This window comes from Cynocephalus volans, chromosome 6, assembly GCF_027409185.1.
Source record: "Cynocephalus volans isolate mCynVol1 chromosome 6, mCynVol1.pri, whole genome shotgun sequence".
Lineage (NCBI taxonomy): Eukaryota > Metazoa > Chordata > Mammalia > Dermoptera > Cynocephalidae > Cynocephalus > Cynocephalus volans.
Genome location: NC_084465.1, coordinates 25446630 through 25469189, shown reverse-complemented (window position 1 = coordinate 25469189; position 22560 = coordinate 25446630).

The window sequence follows — 22560 nt, the reverse complement described above, 5'->3', positions numbered from 1 at the left end:
AATGTGCTGCTCGACCCCCAACCAGACCCAAGTGGAGGGAGCCTGACCAAATTATGCTATTTTCCCCACAATCCACCCCTTCAGGGTCCCTTGCCACGCAATTTATGTGTTCAAAATCTTCCATGATGTTCCCTTAACAAGGATAAATGACTCTTACATCTATATAACCTAGTGTCTGTTTAATATGCCTTAAGGCTTGTCCTTAAGGCTTGTCCTGTAGTTCTGTCCTTCAGCGACACATGTCTGGTTAGTAGTCATCATTGGTGTGATTTTCCATGGGAATCTTGTAGTCATATTGGTGGGAAGTTCAATGCATATTCAGTAGGCCGACACATTGATCACGTGACTCTGGTGTGGTGCCTGCAGCCAGAACACTATGGTCGAAAAGACGGAAGAGTTATTGGTACCAATAGGGGAAGTTCTCGCCCCTCTGGTAAGATACATGCCAGTTTGCCATCCTGAGAAAGGATGGTTGCAGGAATAGTTGTCTTACTTGGTTTGGGGCCCGACAAGGCCAGACAAACAGAAGAACAGTGACTCCTGACTTTGGCAGTGGTCCTACAAGATCCACCTGCCACTGTGTCAGGGGCACTTTCACATGAGTTATCTGCCTATCAGGGGCACCCGTCTGCTCATCAGGAGCACATTTGCTCATCAGGGGCATTTTTTCTTGGGTTTATGTGGCACCTGGCAAGCCATTGACTACCCGGTCTTGCAGCCAGCATGCTGCATTCTCCAGTGTAGCTGCCCAGCTACATCAGTTGCTGGAGCTCTCTCCAGCCACCTTACCTTAGCCAGCACATCAGCTTCATCATTGCCAATTCAACATGAGGCCTCCGGTCCTTGCCTGCTCCCAAAAGACGAGCACCTTGGCCTGTTCCCTAATCAAAATGGAACATTTCATCCACTTCCTTGGGAGCAATACCTTTAAATCCACTGAACATACCTTGCTACCTGTTTCTGGACATTTAGTGAAGAAATGCTGTTCAGGGAGCAATTGGTGCCACAAGGCAAACAGGACTGCATTTGGCTGCCGGTCAATTTTCTTTTTATCAACCCCTGCTGCGAGTAAGTCAAGCCACATCTGCTTACGGCTAGTCTTGCTTGGTCCCTTTGGGATAAAATCCCAAGCATTCCTTGGGGGTTTGGTCTTAGCCACCTTTTGGACCCCTTTTGCTTGTCTGCTATCCCCTACTTCACCTAAGCTGGCTATCATGGTCATTACCTCATGTATAGGACGACCAATGTATAGGGCCAGTATGGCCATCAGGGACCCAAAGGACGTTGACGGGGCATTTTGCAGCACTATGTCTCTCATGCTGCCTGTAAAGTTTTCACTGTCGGGGCCCCAAGTGTTCACATTAAACATGGACTGCTACATCCCCAGCTCTCAAATTATTTGAACTAACTCAGCATATGTTTGCCATTTACTAAGAACCTTGGGCAGTTCTCCAGCATTTGCCCACATGGTTCAGGCAGCTGCATTCACCCATTCCATTAAGGAGTGATCACCTGGCCCTTGTGCATATCTGCGGCTATTCTGCAGCTGCTGCCTCAGGGATGGGGGCATGGCGATGGACTCCAATTTTTCCATCTTCTCACCAGAGCATATCACACTCTCCACTCCTAGGTCCCATAACCGCAACAGTCAAGCAGCCAGGGCTCCCCTGTTTCTGCCGAAACTGTCTCCCCAAGTCAACTAATTCAACCTGGGTATACGGGACATAGGTGGTAAATTGGGTCACCTGTGGATTGCCCACCGGTTGTCCACCCAGTCCCATAGGCTGCTCGTGCTTCATTTTCTGATGCACAGCAGGTCGTACCTGGGGATGCAGAGTCTCCCCCAACTCACCACTGGGTTCGTCGTCTTCCCTGGTGTCAGAAGCAGGAGTGGCCAGTCGCTGCATTTCATCCTCCAGGACATCTGTCCATGCTTCCATCAACTCTGCTTTTCACTTTGTATCTTCCAGTCACTGCATATCATCCTCCAGGATAATTGTCCCTGCTTCCAACAACTCTGCTTTCTTCTTCAGCTCTTGATCAGTTTGCAGCAGAGTGAGCAGCAGCCAAGCTCCAGTCAGCAGAAAAGTGGCCACCAGGCACCACACCACATGCTCAAAGACAGCTACATTTCCTCCCCCTCCCAAGGGGCTCTCTGCTGTACTGCCTGGTCTATGCTTCCTTGCAGTACGGCAAGCAGCAACCAGATCCTGGTCAACAGCAAAGTGGCCATGGGGCACAACATGTTCAAAAGTAGCTACATTTCCTCCTTCTCCAGGGCTTCTTGGCTCCTATACCTGCTCAGAATCCTGCCAACTATGCCAATTGTAGAGCTAGGGCTAGGGTCTGGAGCTCACAGACTCCTAAAGCCTGTTCATGAACCCTTCACACACAGGTCTATGAACTAGGTAACCAGACAAAACAGTCCTTGGAGCCTTGGCTGAAGTAGAATAGTCTTTATTCAGCACACACATGTCTAAGAGTTAAATAGTTCAAGGAGAAACTCAGAAACTCAACTGCTACCAGCAAAGTCCAAAGAAAAACTGAGCAGCTGCCAGCAGAGTAAACATGTTCTATTTTTAGACATGAGCTCTGTGGGCCAGCTTCTGCTTCACAAACTCAAGAACACACAAATAGCAAACTAAAAAGATACGTGGGTCCACATGTGCACTAACTCCACCCACACAACTCGTTTACAAGAAATGTGCTGCTTGACCCCCACCCAGACCTGAGTGCAGGGAGCCTGACCAAGTTATTCTATTTTCCCCACAATGGGTTAGGCAATAAATCAAATAAATTTTAATGTTTAACAACTTTTATACTTCTTTACCAACCTCAAAATGCAGAAGAAACCAAGAAAAGAAAAAGAAAAGACAAAGAAAAAAGTGGCTAGGCTCTGTTATAACATAGACTTCTTTCAAAGCAAGACACCCATAAATCTGGGGACTTCTTTTAATTAGGAAAAGAACATACCATTCTAATATAATTGGGTTTAACCCTACATTTATTCTTAAGCATACCAGGAAATATTAAGAAAGAAAACTGAGACAAAGAAATAACTCATACATTTTAACTAAATAATAAAGCCTTAGAGAGTTTTCAATTCTCTCTAAGTCAGTTCACAGCCAGAGGAACTAGGAAGGTAACCAGGTTCTTACCTTGACCCAGATCATGACCATCTTGGAAAATGGATTGAATTGCCAGATGTGGGCCCATGGCCCAGCCTAGGTGGATCAGGACATGCTTTTTAACGATGTTCAAGTCACACTGCCTAGGACTAGATTTATTCAAGTTCCTCTAGCCTTTAAATTGCCATCCTCTCCTAAACAATTCAGGGTGGCCATTAGCAGGTGAAAATGGAGTCTTAGAATTGGAGCCTTATATTATAAGCACAGCAGTGACACACACGACAACAAAGTATAATGTATTAGTCCATTTTCTGTTGCTTAGAACAGAATACCTAAGACTGGGTGCTTTATAAAGAAATGAAATTAATTTCTCACAGTTTTGGAGGCTGGGAAGTCCAAGGTCCAAGGAACACATTTGCTGAAGGCCGTCTTCTTGGTGGGAACTCTACAGAGTACTGTGGTGACTAGGGTATCACATGGTGAGAATGGCAAGAGCTCTTTAATATGCTCACTTACATTCCTTATACAGCCACGAGTGCCACTCCTGTGACAATCCACTAAACCATCAACCCCTTATTCTAGGGATGGATTAATCCATTCATGAGAGCATTGTCATCAGAATCCAATAACCTCTTAAAGGCTCCACCTTTCAACACTACCGCAGTCTGATTTTCCACCCTCTTAACACTGTTAGAATGGGGATCAAGCTCCAAGGAGTTTTGGGGGGACTTTCAACCCACAGCCTTGGTGTGAATGGACCTTTGATTACTCCAGGGCAAGTAACTGCACTTTAGCTGGAAACAGTGCTCTTCCAAGTTCCATCCCCTACAACTCGAGATAATGAGATTTTCCCCTTAGCTAGTAAGAGCCCTCATGTCTTCAATGCAGCCACTATGATCTGTCATGACATATCTACCCAATTTTCTTCCTTGATGTAATGATTAGATAGTTTACTCTACATATATATACAAAAAAAAAAAATCTGTTTTCATGTTTAGAATAAAACTCACTCTGGTAGTGTGAGCTTCTCCTGCTGGACAGAACACTTATAAATGTGTGCCTGCAGGGAAAAAAAAAAAAAAACCTTCTTGCTGTAAATGGAACAAAAAGAGGAAAAATGTGGAAATCTTACTGCTATCTTGTATTCTATATATATTTAGGCAAGAAAAGATTATGAAATGCTTAGAGTTAGATTCAGTGTTGAACATAATTGGCATATCTGAATGCAAGTATATTGTCTAAAAAGTCAAATCTATACCATCTAGCTCTGATATCTGGAAATGTTGGCATGATGTTTTTGGCCCATAAAGTACACTAGTATTACATTGCTGATGTCAATATTCAGAAAAAATAGGGTTATGCAGGTCTCTGGAATCTTCTTACTAAAGGAAGGCATACCTCAGATCTTTAAGTAAATTCTGTATAATATATCTGCAAATCTGAGGTCAATCTGGCTTCTGTTACAATCAGTGCCAGACTAAATCTTTTTAAATCCTTCAGTTCTGTTGTCAAAAAGAAATTCTTGCCACCACACAGTTCAGCTGGCAATATCAAGATAAAGAGATGCCTTTGTGTATACATGGGTCTGTCCAGTGGAATGACTTACCTACTGCAAGATTCATTTGAACTACAAGATCCTTTTCAAAAAATCATGTACTTGTTTTGAGTTTCAAGCAGTGTTGGTGGATTCTGGTAGTTCTGGTAGCTTCTGTAAAGCATGTTTGTTTCATCTGAGTACTGGATATGGGAGAAACTTATTGAAGTGGTACATTATAAGTGCCACATAAGCATTAGGGATTATTATTATTTATTTTCAGTAATCACTTTTAAATTTGTCACTTTAATATATAGCTGTGGCTTTAAGACATCACTCTTAGGGAGTTATTTAGTAATTACCACACAGCATGCTCTTAAGGTAGTGTGAAAAGTGATCCATCTAAGGACTGAAGTTAGAGACAGAAGTGAGGTTGAGAAAAGTTGAAGTAGGACTTGAAAACAGACACAGTGGACTAATGAAGGGCAATTGTCACGTCTTTTTCATATTTGATGCCGTCAGTATCTAGCACAGAGCAAATACTCTGTAGCAGTTGAATATATATCTGCTAATGGAAGAGGTAAAAAAAATTGATATAAGAACTTCCTGTTTAAGAGGACTCCTTTCTTTCTAAAATAAAATGCATCTTTAATTAATCTAGGAAACACTTATTACTTTAAACTATGATGTATAAGGGAAGTAGCTGAGTGCTGAGGAAAGTGCAGGCTGCTGAGTGAGGTTGTCCTGTGCCATGACCTCTCACACAGCCAGGGGGCACTGAGTCCTATAAGAACTGACACACAGGACAAACCTTTTGTCACCGTTTTTGAAATAACAAGGTAGAAGTGTGACGGCTGGCTTCAGGGACCTCCTGATCACTAAATAACACCAAGAACTGGCAAAGGATGTGAGGATGAAAAAGGACATGAGCAGATCTGCCATAACAGCACGAATCAGCGTGGAATGGCAGAGGAGACCTGGGGATTGGAAATGCCAGCCCCCCCCCCCGATCTCCTCCTCTCTCTCTCTCTTTCTCTTTCTTTCCTCTCTCTATTTCTCTTTCCTCTCTGTCCCTCTCTCTCCCCTACTCTCTCCCTCTCTCTGTCTCTCTCTCCTTCTCTCTTTCCTCTCTTTCTATCTCTCTCCTTTGCTATCTCTCTTTCTCTCTCTTTCCTCTCTCTCTATTTCTCTCTTTCCTCTCTATCTCTGTGTCTCTCTCTCCTTCTTTCTCTTTTTCACTCTCTTACCTCTCCCTCTCTTCTTCTCAATCTCTCTTTCCTCTCTCTCTTTCTCTCTCCTCCCTCTCTCTCTTTCACTCTCTTTCCTCTCTCTCTCCTTCTATCTCTCTCTCTTTCACACTCTCTCTCTCCTTCTCTCTCTTTCCTCTCTCCTACTCTCTCTCTCCTTCACTCTCTCTCCTTCTCTCTCTCTCCTTTCTCTCTCCTTCTCTCTTTCCTCTCTCTGTCTCTCTCCTCTTTCTTTCCTTCTCTCTCTCTCCTCTCTATCCTTCTAACTCTGTCTTTCCCTCTCTCACTCTTTCTCCCTTTCCTCTCTTTCACTTTTTCTATCCTTCTCTCTTTCTCTTTCTCTCTCTCTCCTCTCTCTCTGTCTCTCTCTCTTCTTCTGTATCACTTTCTCTCTCTTTCCCCCTTCTCTCTCTTTCTCTCTCCTTCTCCCTCTCTCTCTTTCACTCTTTTTCTGCTCTCTCCCTCCTCTCTCTCTTTCCCTCTCTTTCCTTCTCTCTCCCTTTCTCTTTCCTCTCTCTTTTTCTCTCTATCTGTGTCTCTCTCTACTTTCACTCTCTCTTTTTCACTCTCTTTCCTCTCTCTCTCCTTCTGTCTCTCTTTCTCTTTCTTTCCTCTCTACTTCTCTCTCTTTCCACTCTGTCCCTCTCTCTCCCCTACTCTCTCCCTCTCTCTCTGTCTCTGTCTCTCTCTCTTTCACTCTCTTTCCTCTCTCTCTTTCTCTCTCTTTCCTCACTCTCTCTATTTCTCTCTCCTCTCTATCTTTGTGTCTCTCTCTCCTTCTCTTTCTCACTCTCTTACCTCTCCCTCTCTTCTTCTCTATCTCTTTCTCGCTCCTCCCTCTCTCTCTTTCACTCTCTCTCCTTCTCTCTCTTTCTTTCTCTCTCCTTCTATCTCTCTCTCTTTCACACTTTCCCTCTCTCCTTCTCTCTCTCTTTCTCGCTCTTTCCTCTCTCCCTGTCTCTCTCTCCATCTCTCCCTCTTTCCTCTCTCTCATTCTGTCTTTCTCTCTCTTTTCTCTCTGTCCTTCTCCCTCTCTCTCTTTCTCTCTCTATCCTTTCTCTCTCTGTCTCTCTCCTTCTCTCTCTTTCCTCTCTCTCTTTCTCTCTCCTTCACCTTCTCCCTCTTTCACTCCCTTTCCTCTCTCCTCTCTCTTTTTCTCTCTCTTTTCTCTCTCTGTCTCTTTCCTCCCTCTCTTTCTCTCTCTCCTCTTTATATCTCTTCCACTATCTCTCTCCATCTCTCTCTCTGTCGCTCTCTCTCCTTCTCTCTCTTTCTCTCTCATTCCTCATGCTCTCTCTTTCTCTCTCTCTCCTCTCTCTCTGTTTCTTTCTTTTTCTCTCTCTATCTCTCTCCTCTTCTCTCTCTCTTTCCTCTCTCTCTATCTCTCTTCTCTTTCACTCTTTCCTCTATCTCTCTTTCTCTCTCCTTCTCTCTCTCTTCCTCCCTCTCTTTCTCTCTCTTTCCCCTCTCTTTCCCACTCTCCTTCTCATTCTCTCTTTGTCTTTCTCTCTCCCCTTCTCTCTCTCTTTCAATCTATTTCCTCTCTCCTGTCTCTCTCTTTCTCTCTCTCTTTCCTCTCTCTGTCTCTCTCTCTCCTTCTCTCTGTCTCTCTCTCTCATTCTCTCTCTTCTCTCTCTCTTTTCTCTCTCTTTACTCTCTCTCACTTTCCTCTCTATTTCTCTCTTTCCCCTCCTTCTCTCTCTCCTTCTCTTTCTCTCTTTGTCTCTCTCTTTCCTTTCTCTCTGTTTCTCTCTCTTTCCCCTCTCTCTCCCTATTTCTCTTTCAGCTCTCTCTGTCTCTCTCTCTTTCTCTCTCTTTCCCCTCCTTTGCTCTCTTTCTCTCTTTCCTCTATCTCGTTTTCCTCTCTCTCTTTCTCTTTCCCCTCCTTCACTCTCTTTCTCTCTCTCCTCTTTCTCTCTTTGTCTTTCTCTCTTTCCTTTTACTCTCTCTCTTTCTCCCTCTTTCCTCTCTCTCGCTTTCTTCTCTCTATTTCTCTTTCCCCTCCTTCTCTCTCTTTCTCTCTCTCCTTCTCTTTCTCTCTTTCTCTCTCTTTTTCCTTTCTCTCTATTTCTCTCTCTTTCCCCTCTCTCTCCCTATTTCTATCTCTTTCAGCTCTCTCTGTCTCTCTCTCCTTATCTCTTTCCTTTTTCTCTGTCTTTCCTCTGTCTTGCTTTCCTCTCTCTCTTTCTCTCTCTTTCCTCTATCTCGGTTTCCTCTCTCTCTTTCCTCTATCTAGCTCTCTCTCTGTCTTTCCTCTCTTTCTCTTTTTCTCTCTCTTTCCTCTCTCTTTCTGTCTCTGTCTCCTTCTCTCTTTCTCTTTCCTCTCTCTTGCTTTCCTCTCTCTATTTCTCTCTTTCCCCTCCTTCTCTCTCTTTCTCTCTCTCCTCTTTCTCTCTTTGTCTCTCTCTTTCCTTTCTCTCTATTTCTCTCTCTTTCCCCTATCTCTCCCTATTTCTATCCCTTTCAGCTCTCTCTGTCTCTCTCTCTCCTTCTCTTTCCTCTCTCCCTCTGTCTCTCTCTCTCATTCTCTATCTTTTTCTATCTCTTTCCTCTGTTTTTCTCTTTCCTTTTACTCTCTCTCTTTCTCTGTCTTTCCTCTCTTTCTCTTTTTCTCTATCTTTCCTCTCTCTTCCTGTCTCTGTCTCCTTCGCTCTTTCTCTCTCTCTCTATCTCTTTCCCTGTCTTCCCTCTCTTTCTCTCCTTCTCTCTCTTTCCTCTCTCCCTCTCTGTCTCTCTCTCCTTCTCTCTTTCAATCTCTTTCCTCTCTCTTTCTGTCTCTCTCTCTTTCTCTCTCTCACTTTCTTTCTCTTTCCTCTTTCTCTCTCTGTCACTCTCTATTTCTCTCTCCCTCTGTCTCTCTCTCTCATTCTCTCTCTCTATCTCTTTCCTCTGTTTTTCCTCTCTCTCCTTCTTTCCTCTCTCCCTCTCTGTCTCTCTCTCTCTGTCTCTCTCTCTCTTTCAACCTCTTTCCTCTCTCTGTCTCTCTCTATCTCCTCTCTGTCTTTAGTCTCTCTCTCCTTCACTCTTTCTTTCTCTCTCTTTCCTCTCTCTATTTCTCTTTCCCTCTCCTTCTTTCTCTCTCTCACTCTTTCCACTCTCTCTCTGTCTCTTTCTCTCCTTCTCTATATCTTTCTCTCTTTCCTCTCCTTCTGTCTCTTTCACTCTCTTTCCTCCTCTCTCTTACCTCTCTCTCCATCTCTCTCTCTCAATTTCCTCTCTCACACACACTCTCTCTCTTTCCTCTCTCTTTCTGTCTCTCTCTCCTTCTCTTTCTCTCTCTTCCTCTCTCTCTCTACTTCTCTCTGTCTCTTTCACCCTCTTTCCTGTCTCTATTTCTTTCTCATTCCTCTCTCTGTCTCTCTATCTCCTTCTCTTTCTTTCTTTCCTCTCCCTCTCTCCCCTCTCTCTGTCTCTCTCCTCTCTCTCTTTCCTCTCCCTCCCTCCTCTCTCTCTGTCTCTCTCTCTCCTTCTCTCAATGTCTTTCTCTCTTTCCTATCTCTTTTTGTCTCTCTCTCCTTCTCTCTATTTCTCTCTCTTTCTGTCTCTCTCTCCTTCTCTCTATTTCTCTTTCCATTTCTCTCCTTCCCCTCTCTCTTTCTCTATCTGTCTTTCTCTTTCCTCTCTCTCTCTCTCACTCTTTCTCCTTCTCTCTCTCCTCTCTCTCTTTCTCTCTCTCTTTCCACTCTCTGTCTCTCTCTCCTTCTCTTTCATTCCCCCCTCTCTCTTTTTCTTTCTCTCTTTCTCTTTCTATCTTTATCTTTCTCTCTTTCCTCTTTCTCTCTTTCTCTTTCTATCTTTATCTTTCTCTCTTTCCTCTCTCTCTCATTCTCTCTCCTCTCTCTCCTCTCTTTCTTTCTCTCACTTTCCTCTCTCTCTCTTTCTCTCTCCTCTCTTTCTCTCACCTTTCTTTCTCTCTCCTCTTTAACTCTTTCCTCTCGCTCCCCTCTCTCTTTCTCTTCTCTCTCTCTCTATCTGTCCCCTTCCCTCTCCCTCAGAAGATCCCTCTCTCTCTTTTCTCTTTCTCTCTCTCTCCTATCTCCTCTTTAACTTTCTTTCCTCTCAGTCTCCTTTTCTCTCTCTCTTTCTCTCCCCTTCCTCTCTCTCTCACTCTCTTTCCTCTCTCCCTCTCTGTGTCTCTCTCCTTCTCTCTCTTTATCTCTTTCCTCTCTCTGTGTCTCTCTCTTTCCTTCTCTCTATTTCTCTCTCTCCATCACTCTCTCATTATCTCTCTTTCTCTCTGTCTCCTTCTCTCATTCTCTCTCTTTCTATCTCTTTCCCTGTCTTTCCTCTATCTCTCTCCTTCTCTCTCTTTCCTCTCTCCCTCTCTGTCTCTCTCTCTCCTTCTCTCTTTCAATCTCTTTCCTCTCTCTTTCTGTCTCTCTCTCTGTCCCTTTCTCTTTCCTCTCCCTCTATATCTTTCTATTTCCTCTCTGTCTCTCACCCCTCTCTCTATTTCTCTCTCACTCTGTCTCTTTTCTCATTCTCTCTTTCCTCTCTTTCCTCTCTCTTTCTCCTTCTCCTTCTCTCTATTTCTCTCTCTTTCCTCTCTCTATCTTTGTTTTTCTCCTCTCTGTCACTCTTTCTATCTCTTTCCTCTCTCTTTCTCTATTTCCTCTCTTTCCTCTCTCTTTTCTTTCTCTCTCTTTCCTTTCACTCTCTCTTTCCTATCATTCTCTCTCTCTTCCTCTCTCATTCTCTCTTCCTCTCTCTCTTTCTCTCTCCTTCTCCCTATTTCTCTCTCTATCCTCTCTCTTTCTCTGTCTCTCTCCTTCTCTGTCACTCTTTCTATCTCTTTCCTCTCTCTCTTTCTCTATTTTCTCTCTATTTCTCTCTCTTTCTGTCTATCTCTCTCTGTCTCTCTTTCTCTCTACTTCTCCCTCACTCACTGTTTCTCTCTCTCTTTATCTCTTCTTCCCTCTCCTTGTCTCTCTCTCTGTCTCTTTCTCCTTCTCTCTCTCTATTTCCTCTCTCTCTTCACTCTCTCTCTGTGACTCTTGTTACTCTCACTCTGTCTCTCTCTTTCCCCTCTTCCTTCTCTTTCTCTCTCTCTTTCTCTCTCTCTCCTCTCTCTTTCCTCTCTCTCTCTCTGTCTCTCACTCTCCTAATCTCTCTCTGTTTCTCACTTTCCTCTCTCTGTCACTCTATTTCTCTTTCTTTCCTCTCCCTCTCTGTCTCTCTCTCTCCTTCTCCCTCTTCCAATCTCTTTGTTCTCTCTTTCTGTCTCTCCTTCTTTCTCTGTCTTTCTGTCTGTTTCCTCTGTCTCTCTTTCTCTCTCTTCCCTCTCTCTCTTTTTCTTTCTCTCCTTTTTATCCCTCTTTCCTCTCACTCTCCTTATCTCTGTCTCTCCCCTTCTCTCTCCCTTTCCTCTCTCTTTCTCTTTCTCCTCATTCACCCTCTTTACTCTATCTCTCTCCTTCTCTCTCTCTCTTTCTCTCTTTCCCCTCTCTCACTTTCTCTCTCCCCTTCTCTCTCTCCCATTCTCTATTTCTCTTTCATCTCTCTCTCTTCTTTCACTCTCATTTCTCTCTCTCCTTCTCTCTTTCTCATTCACTCTCTTTCCTCTCTTTCTCTATTTCTCTCTCTTTCCTCTCTTTCTCTCTCCTCTCTCTGTCTCTCTCCTTCTCTCTCCTTCTTTCTCTCTCTTTCCTCTCTCTCTGTCTCTCTCTCCTTCTCTCTCTTTCTCTCTTTCCTCTCTCTATTTCTCTCTCATTCCCATCCTTCTTTCTCTCCTTCACTTTCTCTTTTTGTCTTTTCTCTCTTTCCTTTCTTTCTCTCTTTCTCTCTCTTTCCCCATTTCTCTCTCTTTCCTCTCTCTGTCTCTTTCTCTTTCTCTCTTTCCTCTTTCTGTCTCTCTCTCTCCTTCTCTCTCTCTTTCGCTCTCCTCTCTGTCTCTCTCCTCTCTCCTTCTTTCTCTCTCTCTCTTTATCTCTTTCTCTCTCTTTCCTATTTCTCTCTGTCTCTCTCACTCCTTCTCTCTCTTTCCTCTTTCCTCTCTCTGTTTCTCTCTTCTTCTCTCTCTTTCCTCTCTCTTTGTCTCTCTCTATTATTCTCTCTTTCTCTCTCTTTCCTCTATCTCACTTTCATCTCTCTTTCTCGCTCTATTTCTCTCTTTCCTCTCTGTCTTTCTCTCTCCTTCTCTCTCTTTCCTCTCTCTCTCTGTTTGTCTCTATTTCCACTCTCCATCTCTGTCTCTCTCTCTTTCAATCACTTTTTCTCTCTTTCTTTCTCTCCTTCTCTCTCTTTCTCTTTCCTCTCTATCTCTTTCCTCTCTGTGTTTCTCTTTCCCCTGTCTTTCTCTTTTTCTCTCTCTCCTTTTCTCTTTCTTTCCTCTCTCTCAATGTCTCTCTCCTTCTCTCTCTCTGTCTCTCTCTCATTTACTCTCTCTCTATCTCTTTCCCATCTTCCCTCTCTCTCCTTCTCTTTCTTTCCTCTCCCTCTCTGTCTCTCTCTCCTGTCTTTGAATCTCTTTCCTCTCTCTTTCTGTCTCCCTCTCTTTCTCTCTCTCACTTTCTCTCTTTCCTCTTTCTCTCTCTGACACTCTCCCTAATTCTCTCTCCCTCTGTCTCTCTCTCTCTTTCTATCTCTTTCCTCTGTTATTCCTCTCTCTCTTCTTTCTTTCCTCTCTCCCTCTCTGTCTTTCTCTTTCAACCTCTTTCCTCTCTGTCTCTCTCTCACTTTCTCTCTTTCCTCTTTCTCTCTCTGTCAGTCTCCCTAATTCTCTCTCCCTCTGTCTCTCTCTCTCATTTTCTCTCTCTCTTTCTATCTCTTTCCTCTATTTTTGCTCTCTCTCCTACTCTTTCTTTCCTCTCTCCCTCTCTGTCTCTCTCACTTTTTCTCTCTCTTTCAACCTCTTTCCTCTCTCTGTCTGATAGAGAGAGAGAGAGGAAAGAGAGATAGGAAAGGGAGAGAGAGTCTCTCTCTCTTTCAACCTCTTTCCTCTCTCTCTCCTTCACTCTCTCTTTCTTCTCTCTCTATTTCTCTTTCCTCTCTCAGTTTTTGCTCTCTTTCCTCTCTCTTTCTCTTTCTTTTCTCTCTATTTCTATCTGTTTCTCTCTCTTTCTTCTATCTCCTTTTCTCTCTCTATTCTATCTCTTTGTCTTTCTTTCTCTTTCCTCTCTCTCTCCTCTCTCTCTCACTCTCTCTCCTTCCTCTTTCTCTCTTTCCTTTCTCTTTTTCTCTCTCTCCTTCCTTCTTTGTCTTTCTCTCTCTTTTCCTCTCTCCTTCTCTATCTCTTTCTCTCTCTCTCCTCTCTCTCTGCTCTCTCTTTCTCACTCTCTTTCTCTCTCTTTCCTCTCTCTCTTTTCCTCTCTCCTTCTCTATCTCTCTCTCTCCTCCCTCTCCTCTCTTTCTCTCTCCTCTCTGTCTCTATCTCTCTGTTTCTCTCTAATCTCTCTCTCTTTCTCTCTCTCCTCTTTCACTATATTTCCTCTATCTCTCTCCTTCTCTCTCTCTTCTCTCTCTTTCTGTCTCTTTCCTCACTCTCTTTCTCTCTCCTTAACCATCTCTCTCTTTCACTCCCTTTTCTCTCTCTCTTCTCTCTCCTCTCTCCTTCTCTCTCTTTCTCTTTGTCTCTCTCTTTTTCTTTGTCTCTCTCTCTTTCCTCTCTCTCCTATCTCCTTTTTAACTCTCTTTCCTCTCTCTCTATTTCTCTCACCTTCTCTCTCTTTCTCTCTTTCTCCTCTTGCTCTTTCCCTCTCTTTCCTCTCTATCTCTTTCTCTCTCCACTCTATTCTCTCTCTGTCTCTCTCTTTTCCCTCTCTCTCTTTTTCTCTCTCTCCTCGTTAGCTCTTCCTTTCACTCTCCTTCACTCTCTCTCCTACTCTCTCTATCTCACTCCCTTTCTGTCTCTCTCCTCTTTCACTCCCTTTCCTCTCTCTCTGTCCCTCTTTCCTCTCTCTCTCTCCCTCACCTTTCTCTCTCTTTTTCTCTCTTTCTGTATCTCTCTCATACACTGTTTTTCTCTCTTTCCGCTCACTTTCTTCTCTCTCTTTCTTTCTCCTCTCTCTTCCCTCTCTCTTTCTCTTTCCTCTCTCTCCCTCTTTTTCTCTTCTTCTCTCTCTCCTATCTCCTTCTCTCTCTTTCTCTCTGATTCTCTCTCCTCTCTTTCCTTCTCTATTTTTCCTCCTCTCTCCCTCTTTCTCTCTTCTTTTCTCTCTCCTCTCTCCATCTGTTCTCTCTCCCTCTCTGTCTCTCTCTCTGCTTCTCTCATACTTTCTCTCTCTTTCCTCTCTCTTCTCTCTCTTTCTATCTCTCCATCTCTCTCTTTCCTCTCTCTCTTTCTCTCTGGTTCTTTCCACTCTTTGTGTCTCTCTTTCCTCTATCTATCTTTTTCTCTCTCTTTCCCCTCTCACTGCTTCTCTCTTTCTGTGTCTCTCTCCTTCTCTCACACTTTCCTCTCTCTTTCTCTTTTCTCTCTCTCCTCTCTTTCTCTCTCTTTCCTCTCTATCTCTGTCTCTCTCACTTTCACTTTCCTCCCTCTCTCTCTCCTTCTCTCTCTCCTCTCTCTCTGTCTCTCTCTTTCTCTGCTTGTCTCTCTCTGTCTCTCCTTCTCTCTCTGTTTCTCTGTCTCTCTCTTTCTCTTTCCTTTCACTCTCTGTCTCTATTCCTCTCTCTGCTCTCTCTCTGTAGCTCTCTCCTTCTCTCTCTTTCCTCTCTCTCTGTCTCCTTCTCCCTCTCTCCTTCACTCTGTATCTTTCTCTATCCTCTCTCTCTCCTTCACTCTCTCTTTCTCTCTTTCCTCCATCTCTCTTCACTCTTTCTCTTCTTTCTCCTCTGTCTCTCTTTCTCTCTCCTTCTCTTTCTTTGTCTTTCTCTCTTTCCTCTCTCTCTCTCCTCTCTCTCTGTCTCTCTCTCTCCTTCTCTCTGTCTCTCTCTCTCCTCTCTCTCTTTCTCTCTGTCTCTCTCTCTTTCTTCTCACTCTCTGTATCTATTCCTCTCTCTTTGCTCTTTCTCTGTAGCTCTCTCCTTCTCTATCTCTTTCCCTCTCTTTCCTCTCTCTTTCTCTATCTTTCCTCTCTCTCTATTTCTCTCTCTTTCCTCTCTGTCCCTATCTCCTCTCTCTTTCACTTTCCTCTCTCTTTCTCTCTCTCTATATCTCTCTCCTTTCTTTTTCTCTCTCCTCTCTCTCTCTTTCCTCTCTCTTTCCTCGCTCATTCTCTCTTTCGCCTCTCTTTCTCTTTCTCTCTCTCTCTAGACCTCTCTTTTTCTCTATCTTTCTCTCTCTTTCTCTTTCCTTCTATCTCTCTCTCTTTTCCTTCTCTCTCTTTCTCCTCTTTCTTTCCTTTTTCTCTCTCTCACACTTTCTCTATCTCTCTTTCTCTCTCTTCTCTCTCTCTAGACCTTCTCTCTCTCTTACTGTCTCTCTCTTTCTCTTTCTCTTCTCTCTATTTCTCTCTCTTTTTACTGTCTCTCTCTTTCTCTTTCCACTCTCTTTCCTCGCTCTTTCTTCCCCCCTCTCTCTTTCTCTCTCTCCTTCTCTTTCTCTCTTTGTCTTTCTCTCTCTTTCCTTTCTCTCACTCTTTATCCTTCTCTCTCTCACTCTTTCTCTCTCTTTTCTCTCTCTCTTCCTCTCTCCTATCTCTGTCTCTCTCCTCCATTTCTCTTTCCTCTCTCTCTTCCTCTCTCTTGCCTCTCTCTCTTTGTCTCTCTCCTTCCTTGTCTCTCTCTCTCCTCTCTCTGTTTCTCTCTTTCCTCTCTATTTCTCTTTCCTCTCTCTGTCTCTGTCTCTCCTTCTCTCCCTCTTTTTCTCTTTTCTCTCTCTTTCCCTTCTCTTTCTCTCTGTCTTTCTCTCTTTCCTTTTTCTCTCTCTTTCTCTCTCTAGACCTTCTCTCTCCTCTCTTTCCTCTCTCTATTTCTCTCTCTTTCCACTCTCTCTGTCTCTCTCTCCTTTTCTCTGTCTCTTTCTCTATTTTTCCTCTTTATCTCTTTCTATCTCCTTCTCTCTCTGTCTCTCTCCTCTCCTTCTTTCTCTCTCTTTCTTTCTGTCTCTCTTTCTCTCCATTTCTCTCTCTTTCCATTCTGTCTCTCTCACTTTCCACTCTGTCTGTCTCTCTCTTTCTCCCTCTCTTTCTCTTTCTTCTCTCTCTCGCCTCTCTCTCTTTGTCTCTCTGTCTTTCTCTCTCCTTCTCTCTCTTTCTCTCTCCTTCTCTCTCTTTCTCTTTCCTCTCTCTCTATTTCTCTCTCTTTCCTCTCTCTGTCTCTGTCTCTCCTTCTCTCCCTTTCTTTCCTCTCTTTCTCTCTTTCCCTTCTCTCTCTTTCTCTCTCCTTCTTTCTCTCTGTCCTTCTCTCTTTCCTTTTTCTCTTTCTCTCCTCTCTCACTCTCTCTTTATCTCTCTTTCTCTCTCATCTCTCTTTCTCTAGACCTCTCTCCTTCTCTTTCCTCTCTCTATTTCTCTCTCTTTCCACTCTCTCTGTCTCTCTCTCCTTTTCTCTGTCTCTTTCTATATCTTTCCTCTTTATCTCTTTCTATCTCCTTCTCTCTGTGTCTCTCTCTCTCTTTCATCTCTCTCTCTCTATCTCTATCTCCTTCTCCACATCTCTCTTTCACTCTTTCATCTCACTCTCTCCTTCTCTCTCTCTCTTTACCTCTTTCCTCTCTCTCTTTCTCTCTCCTTCTCTCTCTCTTTTCTCTATCTCTGTCTTTCTCTTTCCTCTCTCTCCTCTTAATCTCTCTTTCCTCTCACTCTCCTTTTCTCTCTTTCTCTCTTTCTCTCTGTCTCTCTCTTTCTCTCTTTCCCCTCTCTCTTTCTCTCTCTCCTTCTCTCACTCTTTCTCTCTTTCCTCTCTCTGTTCTTCTCTCTTTCCTCTTTCTCTCTTTTTCCTGTCTCTCTCTCTCTTTCCTCTCTGTCTTTCTTTCCTCCCTCACTCTCTCTCTGTCTCTCTCCTTCTCTCTCTCTGACTCTCTCTCTCTCTCTCTCTCTTCTCTCTCATACCAATAGATGTGTAATGGGAGTCCCTAGAAAGGGATAAATAAATAAAAGGGCAGATAAGTATTTAAAGAAATAATGAAAAAGTTTCCCAAATTTGATTAAAAATGATAGCCTACAGATCCAAGAAGCTAAACCAACTCTAAGTGTGATAAACAAAGATATCTTTGCTTCTAAAAATATCATAGCCAAGTCAAGACAATGAGAAAATCATGAAAGCAGCAAGAAAAAAAAAACAGCTGTATAAATGTACAGGGTACACAACAATGCAATTAGCAGCTAACTTCTCATCATTAACAATGGAAATGAGCAGGTAGTGGATTGACATATTGGAAGTGCTGACAAAAACAAACAAAACACAAAAAAACTGTCTAGCAAGAATTGTATATTCAAAAAAACTATCCTTCAAAAATAAAATTGAAATAAAATGATTATCAGGCAAACAGAGTCTGAGAGAATTGCTATCAAATCTGCTTTACAAGAATAGACAGAAATTCAAGGGCCAACTTTGTGCTCACTATAAAACCACACTTCAGATTCATAGACACAAATGGGTTGAAAGTAAAATAATAGAAAAAGTTATACCATGCAAATAGTAATCCTAAGGAAGTTGGAATAGTTATATTAATATACAAAATTACTTTAAAATATGAAAGAGAAACCAAAAGAGACATTTCCTAATGATAAAAGAGTCAACACATCAGGAAGATATAACATTGATAAAAGTACACATGTATAAGAGAGAGCACCAAAATATCGAGGCAAAACTGAACAGAATTGAAAAAAGAAGTGAACAATTATAGTTGAAACTATTACATACCTCTCAATTAATTGATAGAACAACTACACGGAAAGTTAGCAAGATACAGAAGACTTAAACAACACTATTAACCAATTTAACCTAACTGACACTTATATAACATCTTACCCTTTAAGAGAGGAAAACACATTCTTTTCAGGCACACATGAAACATTCTCCAGCATAGAATATATTCTAGCCCTCAAACAAGTCTTGGTAAATTAAAAAGAATTAAAATTATTCAAAGTATGACTAACTACAATGGAACTAAATTATAAAACAACAATAGAAAGAAATTTGAAAAATCCCCAAATATTTGGGAATTAAATAACATACTCCTAAATAACCAATGCATCAAAGAATTCACATTTGTATGCATGTATCCAAAGACCATGTTGTACCCCATACATATGTACAATTATTATGTGTCAATTAAAAATAAAATACAATCAAAAATAACAAAATAAAATTTTAAAATATTTTGAACTTAATGAAAAAAAGAACATAACATATCAAAATTTATAGGATGCATGTAAAGCACTGCTTAGAGGAAATTTGTGGTTCTAAACATCTATACTAAAAAGGAAAACCTTAAGAGGGCAGAACAAGATGACCAACTAGAATTTTCTGGTATTCCTTCTCCCACCCCGCAAAAGGGACCAAAACAAGAAATAAACAACTATATTTTGACTAGAATTACTGAAGAAGTACACGGCAGAGCACCAGGGGAGTGATGAAATTCCTGGAAAGCATGACAGACCAGAATAGCACCACAAAGAGGAGAGCCTCTGCCACACTGCCTCCCCACAGGGACTGGCTCAGAGTCAGGTGGGACTTCTTACAGAGAAAAGGTAGGCTGGAAGGCCCTGGCCACTACTGTCACAAACACCAGCAATCCTTGCTGTAAGAGTCCCAGTACTCACAGGCCCCAAACCAAGTTTGGAGAGTAGCTGGGAGTTTATGCAGCTGCACGGCCTCATAGTGGAAGCCCAGGCAGAGCAATCCCTGACTCTCCCCACCTAAGTGGCTATGGCACAGTGCCATCTTGAAACCAAACACACTGCTAGAGTCTGTGCTGCCATGGGGGCCAGTGGAAACTGACTCCCTCCTTCCCTGAGGCCCCACCTTCATTCTACCACATTCACACAGGTGCCTGCAGGACCACAGCCCAGCTGCTTGGAGCCTATGCCAGACAGAACAACCGAGACCACAGTGTCTGAGCCCACATGGCATTCCCTGCCCTCCAAGGAGAACAGGCAGAATTTACTAGTGGGAAAGCCACCAATCAGCAGCCAATTCACTATATTTACATGCACCTGCCCTTCACAGCCTTCTGGCCCACTGAGCCCACAGGAGTCCAAGCCAGTCAAACAGCCAGTCCAGCAGTAGTTCAGTGTATTAGTCCATTTCTGTTGCTTATAATGAAATACCTGGAACTGGGTAAGTTGTAAGAAAAGGAAATTTATTGCTTACAGTTTCTGAGGCTGGGAAGTCCAAAGTCCAGGGACCACATCTGGTAAAGTTTTTGGTGTCACACTGTGAGATGGTGGAAGCAAAGAGAGATAGAGCTAACCTTCTCAGCTGGCTCCTTTTAAAGCCATCAGAACCACACCCATCACCACCATTAATCTATCAACTTATTACTCTGTGAATGGATCAATCCATTTGCTAAGCATAGTCCTCACAATCCAATCACCTCTTCAAGGCTCCACCTTTCAATTACCACAATAGGATTTCCTATCCTCTCATCAGCCACAGTGGGAATCAAGCTTCTAATACATAAAATTTGGGGGACAAAATTAAATACTTATCACTCTGCCTTTCCTCAGTAGCCCTCCACAAAGCTTTCAAACCTTGCTGCACCTGTACACGTCTGCTCCCTCTGTTGACAGCTCCACCTCTTCCCTGAAGGCTTCCACAAAGCCGCTGGGCCCTGCTACATCCTTGCAGGCTTGCTCAGGCTCAACAACTAATCTGACAGGCCTCTACAGAGTTGCACTGCCCTGTTCCCCAGTGCATGTCTACTCCAGTGTGACAGCTGATCCAGCAGCAGTTCCATCTCCCCAGGCAGGCCTCCACAGAGTTGCTGGGCTATGCTGCACTGAGCATGCCTGCTCCCTGCTTGACATCAGATTGAGCAGTGGCTTCGCCTCCTCCAGCTGGCCTCCATAGAGCCACCTGGCACTATTGCACAGTGCCTGCCAGCTCCTGGCCAGACAGCATCTTCACCTCCTCTGGCAGGCCTTTGCAGAGCTGCTTGATCCCCCCACCCCACACCCAGGCCCACCACCTTTTAGCCTGAAAGCTTGTCAGGAAGCACATCACCCTATGGGAGAGACAACATCACAGCTGTGTGCCTACCCCTGTCCTGATAGCTGGTGGGGCAGCAACTCTGTGCCTCAGAGAGACCACCAAGCAGCCTGTTGCCCTTCTGCACCTACATATTCCTTGGCCAACAACCAGCCTGAAGTCTCTTCCCTCAGCAAAACAGCATCAGTGCTGGCACAGACTCTTGCAATCTAAGCCACTGAAGCATTTGCAGACATCACTGAAGAGGGTTACAACTGAAGGAACCACACAGTTCTACTGCTACTGAGTGCACCCAAAACCAAAGCCAATAAAATTCTATAAAATTGGGAACTCCATTAGGTTCACAGATATCAACATAGTGACACAAGAAATATGAAAAAGCAAGGAGACATGATGCCCCCAAAAGAACATAATAAGTCTTCAGTAACAGATGCCAAAGAAAAGGACAATCATGAAATGCCTGTAAAGGAATTTCAAATAATGATCTTAGGTAAACTCAATGAGATACAAGAGAACATAGACAAACAATTCAGAGAAATCAGGAAAACAATTCATAATCTGAATGAGAAATTTAATGAAGAGATAGATATCATAAAAAAGAACCAAACAGAAATCTTGAAGCTGAAGAACTCAGTGAATAAAATAAAAAATACAATTGAGAGCTTCAATGACAGACTAGATCAGGAACAAAAGAGAATTTGTGAACTTGAAGACAGATCTTTTGAAATAACCCAGTTGGGGTTGCGGGACAGGGGGGAGAATAAAAAGAATGAAGAAAGACTATGAGAATTATCAAACACCTTTAAACAAACAAAGTTAGAATAATAGATGGTTCAAAGGGAGAAGAGATGGTGAAAGGCACAGAAATACTATTTAATAAAATAATAGTTGAAAAGTCTCAAGTATTGAGAGAGATATGGACATTCAGATTCAAAAAGCTTGAATGTCCCCAGTTAGGCTCGACCCCCAAATTTCTCTCTGAGGCACATAATAATCACACTGTTAAGAAGAGACAAAAAGAGAATTCTAAAAACTGCAAGAGAAAAGTGTCAAGTCACACATAAGAGAATCTCCATTAGACCATAAGCAGATTTCTCAACAGAAACCTTGCAGGCCAGGATGAAATGAGATAACATATGCAAAGTGCTGAAAGAAAAAAACTGTCAGCCAAGAATACTTTACCTGGCAAAGCTATCCTTCAGAAAGGAGGAAGAAATAAAGACCTTCCCAGACAAGTAAAAGCTGAGGGAATTTATCACCACTAGACTGGCCTTCCCAGAAATGCTTAAGGGAGTGCTACAAGTGGAAATGAAAAGACAATAATTATTATCATGAAAACACAGAAAAGTACAAAACTCACCACTATAGGTAAATTCATAATACAAACTCAGAATACCCAGTGAGGTAATGGTACTATGTTAATCCTTCAATCCTCTAGTATGAGGGTTTAAAGTAAAAATGGTCTAAAAACAACAACAGCTGCAATTAATGACCAAGAAATACACAATAGATACAAACGTGAGTTAAGGCAACAAAAATATAAATGGGGTTGGGGGTTCTAGAGTATTTCTATGTGACCAAAATTAAGTTGCTATCAGCTTAAAACAATCTATTATAATTAAAAAAACTCTTTATCTTAGCCCAAAGGTAACCACAAAAAAAAAAGAAGAAAAGAAATTATCGCAGATACACAAATGAGTAAGAGAAAGAAAACCAAGCTTAGCATCACAGAGGTATATACACAGAGGTAAATAACAAGAGAAAAAGAAAGGAACTAAGGATCTACAAAACAGCCAGAAAACAACAAAGTGGCAACAATAAGTTCCCATATATCAATAATAACCTTGAATGTAAAGGAATTAAACTCTCCAATTAAAAAATGTACAGTTACTGAACAAATTAAAAAAAAAAAACCCCAATAATATGCTGCCTAAAAGACTCACCTAAGTATTAAAGGAAAACATAGACTGAAAGTGAAGGCTATAAAAAGATATTCCATGCAAATGGAAACCAAAAGCAAGTGGGAGTAGCTATACTTAACATCAGATAGAATAGACTTTAAATCAGGGCTGACCCTGTGGCTCACTCGGAAGAGTGCGGCACTGGGAGCACAGCGGTGCTGGGAGTGCTGAGGCCATGGGTTCGGATCCTATATGAGGATGGTCGGTGCACTCACTGGCTGAGCGCGGTGTGGGTGACACCAAGCCAAGGGTTACGATTCCCTTACCAGTCACACACACACAAAAAAATCTGCTTAGAATAGACTTTAAATCAAAAACTATAAAAAGAGACAAAGAAGCTCATTATATAATGATAAAGGGATCAATTCAACAAGACAATACAATAATTTTAAACATATATACACCCAACACTGAAGCACCCAGATATATAAAGCAAACATTATTAGACTTGAGGAGAGAAATAGAGCATAATTCAATAACAGTAGGGGACTTCAACACCCTGCTTTTGACAATGGACTGATCATTTAGACATAAAATAAAGAAACATATGACTTAAACAGCACTATAGAACAAATGGGCTTTACAAACATTTACAAACATTCTATCCAACAGTTGCAGAATACACATTCCTCTCAACTTCACATGAAACATTCTCT